This window comes from Alexandromys fortis, unplaced genomic scaffold, assembly GCF_014885135.2.
Source record: "Alexandromys fortis isolate MF-2015 unplaced genomic scaffold, M_Fortis_MF-2015_v1.1 scaffold_249, whole genome shotgun sequence".
NCBI classification, from domain to species: domain Eukaryota; kingdom Metazoa; phylum Chordata; class Mammalia; order Rodentia; family Cricetidae; genus Alexandromys; species Alexandromys fortis.
Window position 1 is genome coordinate 931,335 of NW_026068129.1, and position 13,348 is coordinate 944,682.

Sequence of the window (13,348 nt, forward strand, 5' to 3'; positions counted from 1 at the left end):
CATGGTAAGTTACCCAGTAATTACATGTAAGCCGTAGCTTCATACAAACACTGGTGGTGTGACTACCCTATGTGTGTAGGCACCACATACACATTTATGCATGTGTGTGTGCGCATGTGTAATGTGTGTGTGCCTGTGTGCCTATAGATATGTATGTACACATATGTACACATGAGTATCTGTGTTTCATGCATGTCTTGAATGTAGTTTTATGGAATGCCATGATTTAATATAGTGCTCTGACCAGTAACATTTCATGGCAGGTTTAACAAATAGAAATGTCGTTCTGTGAAGACTTCTGAGCAACAACCAAAGCTATTGTCACTGTACTCCGTATCTCTCAAAAGAATGTGTCCATGTTCCTCTCGCTTCCCTTAGAGGTCATATAACAAGTATACTCTCTCACAAAACTCTCAAATGAGAACACTATTCAAAAAAGAATTTGGTCCAATAATAGCAGGTTTGCCACAAATAAGCAACCCATGGTCTAAGCCCACCATGCTTAGCACGTAGTAACCCATGGCAAGAACACGCAGCCAGAGATCACACAGCTTCCTGTTTCTGGACAGGAACAAGCTCTCTCCACCCTCCTCATCCCGAGGAGTCTTTGAAAAGGTTGGCATTCCCACCTCCAAGTTCTTCATCACACTGCGCACCAGCACATCCAGGACGGTCACGCTTGGCAATCGTGAGCTTTCCTTTACCTGGAAAACCGTCAGCATTAAGGATGGGGTTCCCACAATGAGCCATCTCCAAAGTGTGCCAGAGTGGAGCTGACTGTCCTGGGGCCATGGTTAAATGGCCCACTCACTTGGAAACTTTATATCCCTGGCAGGAGGTCTGTGAAGAAGCCGGCTGACATGAGAACGTGCTGTGTTTGAGAATTCTTGGGCATAGATTGCCTCGTGAGCAGGAGTATTTTCACCTTGTCCCAACAGGAATGTTCTTAGCATCCTACAAATGGCTTTATCTCGGGGATTCCGAGGGTTGGTCTGAAGTGAGGCTCAGTCTCACTGTGCCCATATTCCCTGTCCCTTCTCCTTGTAGTATTTTGCCTTCCTGCCTTCATCTTCTTCCACTGCAGCGGCCCTGAACAACTGAGATGCAATCTCCTGGGCAGGGAGGCGATGACACTGTTGTAGGACTGCACAGTGGCTTTTGACAAATGTCCCTGAAGTCAGCCTGACTGGCTCTTAATTGGCCACTCTGGCTCACTCTCCTTTCGTGCTCCGCTCCAAAATTAGAAGCCTTTCACGCAGACAAGCCTTCTCTCTTGCTCCGTGATGCCCATTCCCGTCGCTCTGAGACACACAGGGCTCACAAGCAGCCCCCTTCCCCCCCACCGCCAGCAGTTACTCAAAGGTCAGAAAACTGTGTGAGAAGAGAGAAAAGAAAATGTCAGCCTGGGAATTGCCGAGTGTATGCCTGTGCAGAAGGCCAGATCTTTTAAAAGATAAATATCATAGAGAGTGTGCTAAGGGACCTCCATCTCTCACAGTTTACGGTGGAACTGATAACCTCCAAACAGCTTAGCACTCAGATATCTGTCCTCTGTCCCACTCAGTATCAGCCCACCTTGCCCATCTGCAATCAGTCTTTGCAGTTCGGATTATTGGTCTTTAATTGGTCCAGAATAGTTTAAATGTTCACATTTAGAACTTTAGACCAGGGTCAGAAAATTGGGGTCATTTCTTGAAAAAGAGAATGGAAGAATCGAGGGATGGCAAGAACACGATAAAATGTCACTTACCGGACAAGGCATGGCTTCAGTGTCACTCGGATTCCTTCCACAGAAAATGCCAATATCCCACTATGGAGCTGGGAGGGGTTTGTGAGGCCTTTTCCTGAGGGGCCATTGGTCATTAATGACTGATGAAGGACAGGAGTTATTTTTGACAATGATGGAATCACTAGTCATCCGTATCTTCATATTTCAATAAGCGGTGCTTATTAAAAATGATCATATGAGACTCAGAGAGTCTCGTGTATACACTCAAAACAATGTAAAAGCAAGAAGGAAAACTGCTGGGAAGAAAGGGGCTCATGATTCTAGATGGGAAGGTGAGAAGAGAAGGGAGCGGGAGAGCCTGTGATCACCGATGCTATAGAAGTGCATGGAGTATACAAGGAATCACTTAATTAAAAAGGTAAGAAAATGTGCAGTGTTGCCCAAAATGTTTACCTAATGACAGATACTAAAACACATTCATTTTAGTTAGGTAGGAAACAAATAAACTAAGTAGATTAGAGAGCCTAAAAAAAAAAAAAAGAAAGAAAGAAAATTACGCTACTTAGTTTTATCAGGTGACTCAAGTTTGAAAACAATGTCAGCATAAAACCATGAATACAGAAGCTAGAGGGAAGGCCCAGCGATTAAGGGTGCTTGTTGCATGCATCCCTTCAGATTTAGCCACAGTCTGAGTGTTGTTGACCTCACCTTCAAGAGAGTAGTACCATATTACTCTTAAGACATAGCTTTGTCTGGCAAGTGTTGTTAGTTATGGGGACACCTGCTCACCAACCCTGGAGCAATTCTGTTGCCAACCTGACAAGCATTCACCTTGGCAGTACTTTCTGGAATATTCTGCAGTGAACTGCCTCTGCTGTGCTGGTTGCTCTGGACCCATATGACTGCTCCAAATAGATTTTTAATGATTCATGGACCATGTAGTTTGGGATTTTTGCTTCATATATTTCTTCAGCAGAATTGATCTCTAATTTCTCTTATATGAAGACAAAGGTGTTTTCTCAATAAGTGAATCACTTTATTTCCCACAGCTGAGGAAAGAGGAAAAATACCCAGTTACCTATGGAAAATTTAACTCCAGTGTGAAGGTATGGGAAGGAGTGGATTGCCTATATTTAAGGAAAATGATTTTCGTCTTTTTCCTGACACAGTAAGAAATGAATTCACAGACTTATTTCTAGTCCTCTTCCCCCAGGTCCAGTCACACCCTTCACAAATACCCATGGGGCACTTATCCAAGGTCTCAGAGCTGGAGGAGTTTGATAATTCTTTGTTTCTCTTCAAATAACATTATTTTCATTTATTTTACATACCAACCAGTTTCCCCTCCCTCTTCTCCTCCCATCCCCTCCACTTTCCCATCTAGCCTCCTCTCATTCACTTTTCCTCCATCTCCATTCAGAAAGGGACAGGCTTCCCATGGGCTTGCACAAAGCATGGCACCTCAAGTCCAGGCAGGACTGAGCTCCTCCTCTTACATCGAGGTGGGACCAGGTAATCCAACATTGGGAACAGCCTACCCAAAGCCAGCTACCCGCCAGGGAGAGGTCCTGCTCTCACTGTGAGAAGCCTTACTAAGAGACCAAACTACACGGTTGTCACACACATGTAAAGGGACTAGGTGAAACCCATGCAGGCTCCCTGATTGTTGGTCCAGGGTCCATGAGCTCCTGCGAGCTCAGATCAGCTGTCTCTGTGGGTTCCATCGTCGTGACACCCTTGGCTTGTAAGACTCCTTCCTCCCTTTCTTCGGCAAGACTCTCGGTGTTCAGCAAAGTATTTGTCTGAAAAGTGATGTCTTGATGGGGGATGGAGTGTTTCAGGATCAGGGAGAAACCTGGTGCCAGGGAAACCCCCAGAAACCCACAAGGATGACCCCAACTAAGACTTTTAGCAATAGTGGATAGCATGTCTGAACTGGCCAGCTTCTGTAAGCAGATTGGCGACCTCCCTAATTGCCAGCAGAGATACTTTATCCAGTAACTGATTGAATATTTTTTTAATGGGAGCAAATACCACTGATATCAGGAATTCAGTCTCTTGTTCTGAGAAAGACAATGAGGGAGAAATTTGGGAGCACTTGAGAGAAATTTCTCCAAAGACAGATACTGAACACAACAAAAAGTATCGTAAAAGCTCCCACACATTCATATACAAGAAAAGATTTTTTTTCTAAAAATCAGTTTTTAATTAATTTTTTTACTTCCTCCTTTGTGTGCATGTTTTGTTTGGTGTGTGTGTATGTTTGTGTGTGTGTGTGTGTGTGTGTGTGTGTGGTGTATGTATGAGTGTGGTATGTGTGTGACTGTGTATGAGTAAATGTATGTATATGTTTTGCATGTGAGTGTATGTGTGTGCTTTCTATGTGTGTTTGGTGTGTGAGTAAACATGTGTGTATGTGCTGTGTGTGAGAGTGTATGTGTATGCTATGTGAGCGTATGTTTGGGGAATATTATTTTCAGGTAGGTGACTTTTGTTTATGCTGCATTTGTTTAAGTCTGTGAAGCTGTGATTCTCTGCCTGTCTAAAACACCTGATGGTCTAATAAAGAGCTGGACAGCCATTAGCGAGGCAGGAGCAAGGATAGGTGGGGCTGGCAGAGACAGAGGATAAATAGAAGGAGAGGAGACCAAGGAGAGGAGGATGCTAGGGACCAACTACCCAGTCACCCAACTTTACAGCCAGACAAGAAAAAAAAAAACCCTCTCATCACACCATGGTTGGAGTCAGCATGAGGGTGTGGAGGGAGGACAGAGTGGCTGATGAGGGTGTGGAGGACAGGGTGGCTGGTGAGGGTGTGGAGGAAGAACAGGGTGACTGGTGAGGGTGTGGAGGACAGGGTGGCTGGTGAAGGTGTAGAGGGAGGACAGGGTGGCTGGTGAGGGTGTGGAGGACGAACAGGGTGACTGGTGAGGGTGTGGAGAGAGGACAGGGTGGCTGGTGAGGGTGTGGAGGACAGGGTGGCTGGTGAGGGTGTGGAGGGAGAACAGGGTGACTGGTGAAGGTGTAGAGGGAGGACAGGGTGGCTGGTGAGGGTGAGCCATATGTCCCTGTTTCTGTGGGGTGAAGAATTACCTGGTGGTGAAAAGGAGAGCAGCCCAGGGAATACTATCGACATCATAGATGAGTGTATCAGTACTCTCAGTTCCCACAGATTCTCTGTACCCTTGTTAGAAGCCATATTGGGGTGTCAATTTATAATTAGATGTGAAACTCTCAGCAAAGCCAGTTAGAATCAAGAAGACATGTAGCTGGATTTAGTAACTGCATGTTGAGGCTTAGCTTGGAATCTTCTCTGCGGGGCTGGGGAGCGCTTCTGTGGCTGAGGCATTCATTTTACTCTCCACCCAGTTCTTCATGTATGGAGCACCTGCCGTCCAGGCAGTGTGTACAGAGAGGCAGTGTGCACAGAGAGGTGGTGTGCATAGAGAGGCAGTGTGCACAGAGAGACGGTGTGTACAGAGAAGCAGTGTGTACAGAGAGGCAGTGTATACAGAGAGAGGTGGTGTGTACAGAGAGGCGGTGTGCAGAGAGGCAATGTGCACAGAGAGGCGGTGTGCACAGAGAGGCAGTGTGCACAGAGAGGCGGTGTGCACAGAGAGGTGGTGTGCACAGAGAGGTGGTGTGCACAGAGAGGCGGTGTGCACAGAGAGGCGGTGTGTACAGAGAGGCAGTGTGTACAGAGAGGCGGTGTGTACAGAGAGGTGGTGCACACAGAGAGGAAGTGTGCACAGAGAGGAGGTGTGCACAGAGAGGCGGTGTGCACAGAGAGGAGGTGTGCACAGAGAGGAGGTGTGCACAGAGAGGAGGTGTGTACAGAGAGGAAGTGTGCACAGAGAGGAGGTGTGTACAGAGAGGCAGTGTGCACAGAGAGGCGGTGTGCCCAGAAAGGCATAATGAGGTAGAAGATGTGGGCTGTATCACATGGCTGCAAGCAGGTAATAAATCCTGTTGGGTCCGATGACAATGGTTTCTTTGGGAATGTCTGATTCCTGGTTTAGCTGAGAGGGATGAATTCTCAGTAAAAGGTAGGCTACTGGGGACAAACTTACTGAGCAGAGATGGGGCAGGACTGTTTCGTGTGAAACATCCCGAGCCTCATGGAGCTTGACTGTTTCAATTGTCCAGTGATGTAAACCTATTTAGATGGGGGGACTGTTTTGAAGATGCTATCCTTTGGATTCAGCATAATTCAATCCTTGTCATTCAGGCTGACCCATGATACACAGCGAGATGGGGTGGGGGTATTGTTACAATTCAATGTAGATGTAACAGTGGGCTGTCTCCTTAAGTTTAGAAGTTAATCATGTTCCCCAAGAACTGAGTATAGGCCAACATTCATTCTAGGAAGGGAAAGGGGTCTCACAGTGATGAAGAGGGGATTAAAGATATCCAGGCTTTGACTCTGGTGACTCCGAACAAGTCTCCTTGTTTACAAGTTATGCATTATTAGGGAGTCATAGGCTTGACTGTCACACTAAAGGGGGATGTAATTGCAATGGAAGGACCATGAACATGACCCAAGCAGGTCACACGGAAATGTTGCTCTGCTACACAAGAAAACAATGCCTGCTTTACATATTGTGACTCTGTCTGGAATAAATTTCTCCTAAGTGAAAGCAAAAACATGAAGGTCACACATTCATAGTGTACATGGTTATCATTACTGCATCTTAGGCGAAAGGCAGAAACTAGAGTTCAAATGTGAGAACTGCTCAGTGGTACATAGTAGGAAGGAGCTCAATGCAGGCCTGACTGTTCTTCGCAATGTGGGTGCGATGTAGACAGCAGAAACTGTCCTTCTCCATGAAGAGGGCATTGGAGGGATGGAGAGAGAGAAGGACAAGGGGAGAAAAAGGGGAATCAAATAAAAACTCAGATCCTGGATTGAAGTCTACCAAGGGCCTCAACTTATTCTCTCTCTCTCTCTCTCTCTCTCTCTCTCTCTCTCTCTCTCTCTCTCCTCCCCCCAAATCCATTCTCCTGTGCTTTGCTTCCTTCCCTGTCCTCTATGTACCCTTTGCGTCTTCCATTACCTCCAGTTCTTTAGAACCAGACATTTTCCAGCTGCAGCATCTGATGTGCCCCTGTGGTTTGCGGGAGATTTAAAAATAATGTTTTCTCTGTGAATGAAGGATTATCTCTACATGAAAACCTCGTCAGATAAAGAGCTTGACTGCTGAGAAAGGATAAAGGATACAGGATAAGCTAACATCAGTGCCTGTGGGCATTTACCTTTCGCCAGGCATGAGTTCATTTTGCCCTTGCAGGGACCTCAAATTGTTGGGCTTCTCTTCTAGTGTCCTGGTTCCCTTGTATTGTGTGTGTGTGTGTGTGTGTGTGTGTGTGTGTGTGTGTGTGTGAGTGTGTGTGTGAGTGTAGGTATTGTTGAACCAATTTGCTTTGCAGGACACTCAGGGGCCAATTGACAGGTTTGCCTACACTCCCTTTAAATGAAAATGGCTCTTGGAACGGATGACTCTGATGTCCTTAGATTAAGAGGAAACATTCACCTGCCCCCATGTACCAGCAATTTTCATAGGAACTTTCCGTAACTAAGCAGTATGAGTCTATCATGCGGATGATGACAGATGACAGTGATACCGATGCTGGGCCACATTTACAAGTTCTTAGAGAACCCAGGGGACTCTGCATGAAGTGTGTCCTTGAACATCTACAATCACCTACAAGATAAAGTCACTGCCAACTGCCTGTCAGAGACAAGGCCTTTCCACAGTCAAGTTCTAAGTAGTTTGAGAGAACAGCAACAAAGTACCAAGGTGTGATTTAGGGAGGGGTGCTGGTGTGATCACAGCCGAAGAAGTCCCAGAGTCCGCTGCCCTTCTAGATCCAGGTGGCTTCTGCACTAAAGAACTGACTGTCTGATTCCATTGCTTTGCAGCCACGTGCCTCACTTAGACCACAGAGCTCTTGCCTGGGAAGGCGTGTGTGCTCTTACTGTGGCCAGAGCAGGAACTGTGGGGCAAAACTCTGTGATAACAGCTAGTCAGTATGTTTAGCTCAGTTTAGTGTTCCCACAGTTCCTCAAGTGTGTGTAGCGTGTGTGCTTATGTTACATCATTCCCTGGAAAACAGGAGGAGAGCATGTGTGTGTGTGTGTGAGTGTGTGTGTGTGAGAGAGAGAGAGAGAGAGAGAGAGAGAGAGAGAGAACAAAGTAAAAGAGAAAGAGAAATTCTGTTCCTAACAAGGAAAGGTTTTGGCTTTATGTATTACTAATCAATAGCAAAAGACTTAATTTTCCAGTCAGTTTTTTCAACATTATTTTAAAAGTATTGTCTTAATATTACAATATCATAAACTGATTTCCAGGTGAATCCCCAAGTCCTATGGATTTGATACTGCCAGCCTCCTCTTATAATCATACTCACGCTTCCTGTTTCCCTTTCCTCATTAAGCAGACACTTTCCACGTTGGGTCTTAACATAAAGGTTAAGCAGAACCCGAGGAGCGCTTTGCCCCCAACATCTCGAGGTTAAATGCAGCAGGTGCTCCTTTTTCAGGCCCCAATTACACTGCTGACCATGTGATGTCAGCCGGAAGCACGGTGACTCCCAAATGCACTATGAGAGGCGGAAACTGAAGTTTTAACACTTTCTAAATGAATCTAAATCCTACCAGATAGAATGATTCATACACGAACTCTTGGGAGTCAAACCCATCGTAGTGGAATGAACTGTAATTGTTCAGAGACATGTTCCAGCCTTCAGAAAGACACCATTGGCAGTAAGATACACCACCTCCCCCTTCTTACTTCCTCAGATATTGTATTGTAATTACAGTATTGATTACCTCTGAAAGATTGGTTCCTGACACCAGTGTTGTTTGGTTAAGTCAGCCAACACTACCATGACGGATTCATTTTGTACCGATTAGAGAACAGCCCATCACAGGTCTTGGGCTTATCACTGAATGTTTCAGATTCATGGCAGCTTCTTCAGGCTAGTGTGAACTTGAATTTCCCACATGTTTCAGTTGAGGTGATTTTTATAATTGGGGCTGTTACTTGTCTACCAAGAAGCCCACGGATAAAGGAGCTTTAACACCCACTTAGGTGTCTTCAGGAATCGAGGACAATTCTCTCAGCAGCTAAACTCTTCAAATCTCCCCAGGAAGAGCTGTCAGAAGCAGACCTTCGGCAACAATGTGTGAAGTCAGGTTAGAGCTTCCCTTTGGAGAGCTGGTCCCAGGGACAAGTCTTTGCAGTTCAGCCCAGAATTCCCGTGCTTCTCAAACAGAACTCCACCCATCTGCAGCTATTTATGGCTTTTGTAGAGTTTCATTTCTTGTTTTACTGGATTAGAGAACGCTTCTTAATTATTTGGCTGCTATAACAATTAGCACTTCTGGTGAATGGCCTCTTCTCAGATCAAGCACCTATACCTCCTATTTCATCTGGAATTGGTCTTGTGGGTAGAAAGTGCTTTTCTACCCGCCGTGATCATTTGCAGGGGAGTGAGGCTGCAAAGACACCCTTGTTCTTTTAATAGTTAAATAAAAGCCTTGTCTTCATATTCTTGAAATTGTTCCTTTTTTTTTTCAAGACAGGATTTCTCTGCAGATTTGGAGACTGTCTTGGAACTAGCTTTTGTAGACCAGGCTGGCCTCAAACTCACAGAAATCTGTCTGCCTCTGCCTCCTGAGTGCTGGGATTAAAGGCATGTGCCAGTACTATTGCCCAGTTGAAATTGTTCTTTTAATGGTTAAATCAAAGTTTTTTCTTCATATTCTTGAAGTTTGTTTTATAATAGTTAAAACAAAGCCTTCCTTCATATTCCTGAAGTTTATTTGGAGGGGATTCTGATATGTTTTCTAAATGCACATATTTTTAATCTATTCTTTAAATATACCTTTAAGTTAATGAATCTCATGTAACATAGAGTGTAGGATCCATCTTGTTTTATAGTCAAGGGCATAATGGTGTGATTTCTTTGTATAAGAATATGTTAGAACTTTAGGTCCTGTCTCAGGATTGCAATAAAACAACCATCAACCAACCAACCGAACAAAAAATAATGCAGGAAAAATAATAGACAAGCCTTTCCAATGTTCAAGACATTATTCTTGGTCCTCTCCAGCTACAACATCCATTTTCATTTGAAAAAGGTCTTCCCAACATACTCTACATATTTATATTTTTTGTATAATGGAAGCCTGGTCATCCTGTGTGGATGAAATGTGTTGATCCAGGTACCTGCCCCTCTGTCATGCCAGGCCATGCCATGGACATTACTCCACTGGAACAGTGATCTAAAACAAACCCCATCTTCCCTAAATTGCTTTAGTTATGATACTTTATTACAGCAACAGAAACATAAGTAATGCAGTTGTCATGAAAGGCGGCCAGTCATACATATGTACACACACACACACACACACACACACACACACACACATAACATGCATGCACATGTGGAGACACATTGTATCAATTCCAATTTAGAAACAAAAATTTTTTAACTTGGTCATGGTTGTGGGGATTTGTTTTTCTACCACCAGGGATTGGACCAAGAGACAGAAAAGGAATAGGAAGTTCCTATACACCCTCAAAGCCTGTTCTACCCCAACCCCCGCAGGGATATACTTTCCCCAGTGAAGCTGTACTTCCTAAAGTGTCTGTTCATAACTTTCCTTCCCTAACAGTTCCACCAGCTTTGGATCAAGTATTCAACTGCATTAACCACTGGGCAATAGTTCTTATTCAAACCATAATGGGGTGTTTATAAGTTTATCTAACTCTGTCAGAAGAAAAATGTCAACCCATAGCCAGAATGATTTATACTTTACCATCTAGAATATTCACTGTCAAGAAAAATTTTACAGCTAATGATTTCAAGGAAATAAAATGTATTGATTTGTGTTTTTCAGTAATAAATATAATATATAAATATTATAATATACCCATTGAAAATCTCATAAGCTGCATGTTCCTTGTGCTCCAGTGGGGTTATGTGATTATTTTTCTCTGTTTAGTGAGAGTATTGGGCTGCCACATCACAACAACATGAGGCACCCCAGAAAGAGACACTAGTGACTGGATGGGTCTCTTTAGCCGCTAGGACCTATCACCAAGATGAAGAAGTCAGCTCTGCTTGTGTCTGGTGGTGGTGGTGGGAGTACACAGGTGAAATGCAGAGGATTACGTGGAAATTTGACAGGGGCCATGAGCTGGCAGATTTCTTGGCTAGCACAGACAATTGGCCAGGTTTTATCCCAAGCACCATAGAAACTGGGAATGGTGGAAACATACCCAGCATTCAAGCACAGAAGGGAAGCACAGAAGGATCAGAAATAGAAAGTTGTCTTCAGATACATAGCAAATTCAAGATCAACCTGGGCTATGTAAGACCTGTCTAGAGGGTCAGTTTTATAGGCATGCCATTTATAATGAACAATACAGTAGTAGTACCCTTACCACTGGGGACTGATTGCCCAAAACACAGCTTTTTGTCCTGGTTTAAAAGACTAACTACGGGTTTCCTTCTGTGGAGCAGGCCTTGAGTCTATCAAAATATCATTGGTTTAGACCACTATTAACCCATGAGACATCTTACGCTGATGTGCTGATATCATAACATGCAGGGTCCATAGCAACCATTACTCTTGGCAACGGTTCTCCTTCACGAACTTGAATAGCATCTTCTAGACCTACAGATGCTAGACCGTAGGGTCCAAACTTTTGGTTCTTTTTCAGCTTGAATCATCTTGCCCTACAACAACAGTACATTGTCTCTTTAGCGGGGAGAAGAATGCTATAACTCTAGTGAATAGATAATATTAGTGACAACAGCCTGAGCTGTAGGGAAGGTGGAGCCTCCAGGTGCTCCCTTCCTGCCAGGTGCTCCCTTCCGACAACTCGCAGGAAAGAAAACCTGGTAGTAGCATGGAGTCTCCATTCACTAACCTCTCTCTCACACACACTTCTGCCTTTTAACTTTTCAATGAATTTTATTTTACTAAGACAGAGTTTAGCATTATAGAATCTAAGCAGTCAAAACATTTTCCAGAGGGTAATAAAGCAAGCAGTCCTGGGATACTATCACAGGACAAGCCATGGGGACGAGAAGACAATATTTGGGAACACTCTGGAGGTCCTGTGTGTACTAGTCCAAGCAAGGACAAATTGGTCTTGGGACCCATCATCTAAAAGAGTTCAGAAATCCTGGCACAGTGTATCACAAAGTTGTTGCACTACTTGTGACGCTTATTCTGCAGAAGAGCAATGCTGGGTCTAGGAGCATGGATACGAAGAATGACCCATTACCCTCTGCAGCCACTCTGTGGGTTTCCTGACTCCCTCCACAGACACACCTGGTGGTCTGAAAGACTGGACAAATGATTTCTGTCTGTCAGCTCTCATTTCAGACATCCATGTATGATTGCTTCCATGTTTGAACTTTTAGGTAAAACGCCTCAAAGGAGGTGTGCAGGGTATGTCCCAGGAGCAAAGTTACCTCCTGAGTACTTTCTTATGGGGGAGTGTACACACGTATACATTAATAACTGGGAGGGATAATTTTCCTCAACTAGGACTGCTTCATCTTCTTAATATTTTTGTCATGCTGTGTCCACACACACCTACTCTTGCCTGTCACTTAAGCTTTTGCTGTTTTAGTGTTCTACAGAGCCCAAGTGCCCTGCAAACTAGAAAAGGTTCATCAACCCACAAGTTAGCATGGGGCCTCTGGTCAGTCTTCATAGCCTATGTCCGTAGGCAACCCTGGCCATTCTGCTAGAGGATCAGCTGGTCCCACCGCATGAGATTTTGTCTGGACACATCAGGGGCTCATCTGAGTTTACGCTTGCTTTTCTTCTGCTCCCCGATTCAGTACTTTTCCAGGCTTCAATGGGCCACAGAGACTTGTAAGTCCAATATTTGCCATTTTATCTTATGTTTCCTGAACGACTCAGGTTCAACATGAATCTTCACACATTTGCTTTAATGTGACCTTGTCAAGACTTTTTCCGTCTTAGTAACTTTCCTCACTGCGTTGGAGACTAACATGAAAGATGCTGCCTGTGTGTTGATTTCACAATGGGTCTTCCTGCGCCACTAAGCTCCCTCTGGAAAAACAGTACAGCTTCATTCCTACCCCACTTAAAGTGCTGTTTTGAGGATTTGCAATATTCTCTGGTTTTCCATCCAATCTTGTGGGGTCCCCATACCCACCTGGTGTACCACACATAGCTAGAACATTTGTATTCCATGGCAAATGAGAAAAGATGGCCATCCTGGGATGTCTTGTTGGGGTGCATCTACTCTCTTCCCAGGCACCAACTGTTTTGTAATATTTCCAGGGCATATATAAAGAAGTGTGTATTCACATCATACAGAGAGGGCGCCGGCAGACCCAAGATGGACCTGTCCAAGTTCAGTCTGATCAACCAGAGGATTTATTGATGGTAATCGTGGGAGCTCAGAAGGTCAATGTCACCTTTTTCTCTGGGAAGGCTCCTGCAGCCCACTCAGGCAGCTCTATCTTGGAGAGTCTCGCCCCAGCCAATTGTCTCCCTCACCTGTCTGTACGTAACTGAAGCCCATACGCCCAGCATTCGGCTTCCAAGAACTTCCTCAGGAACTC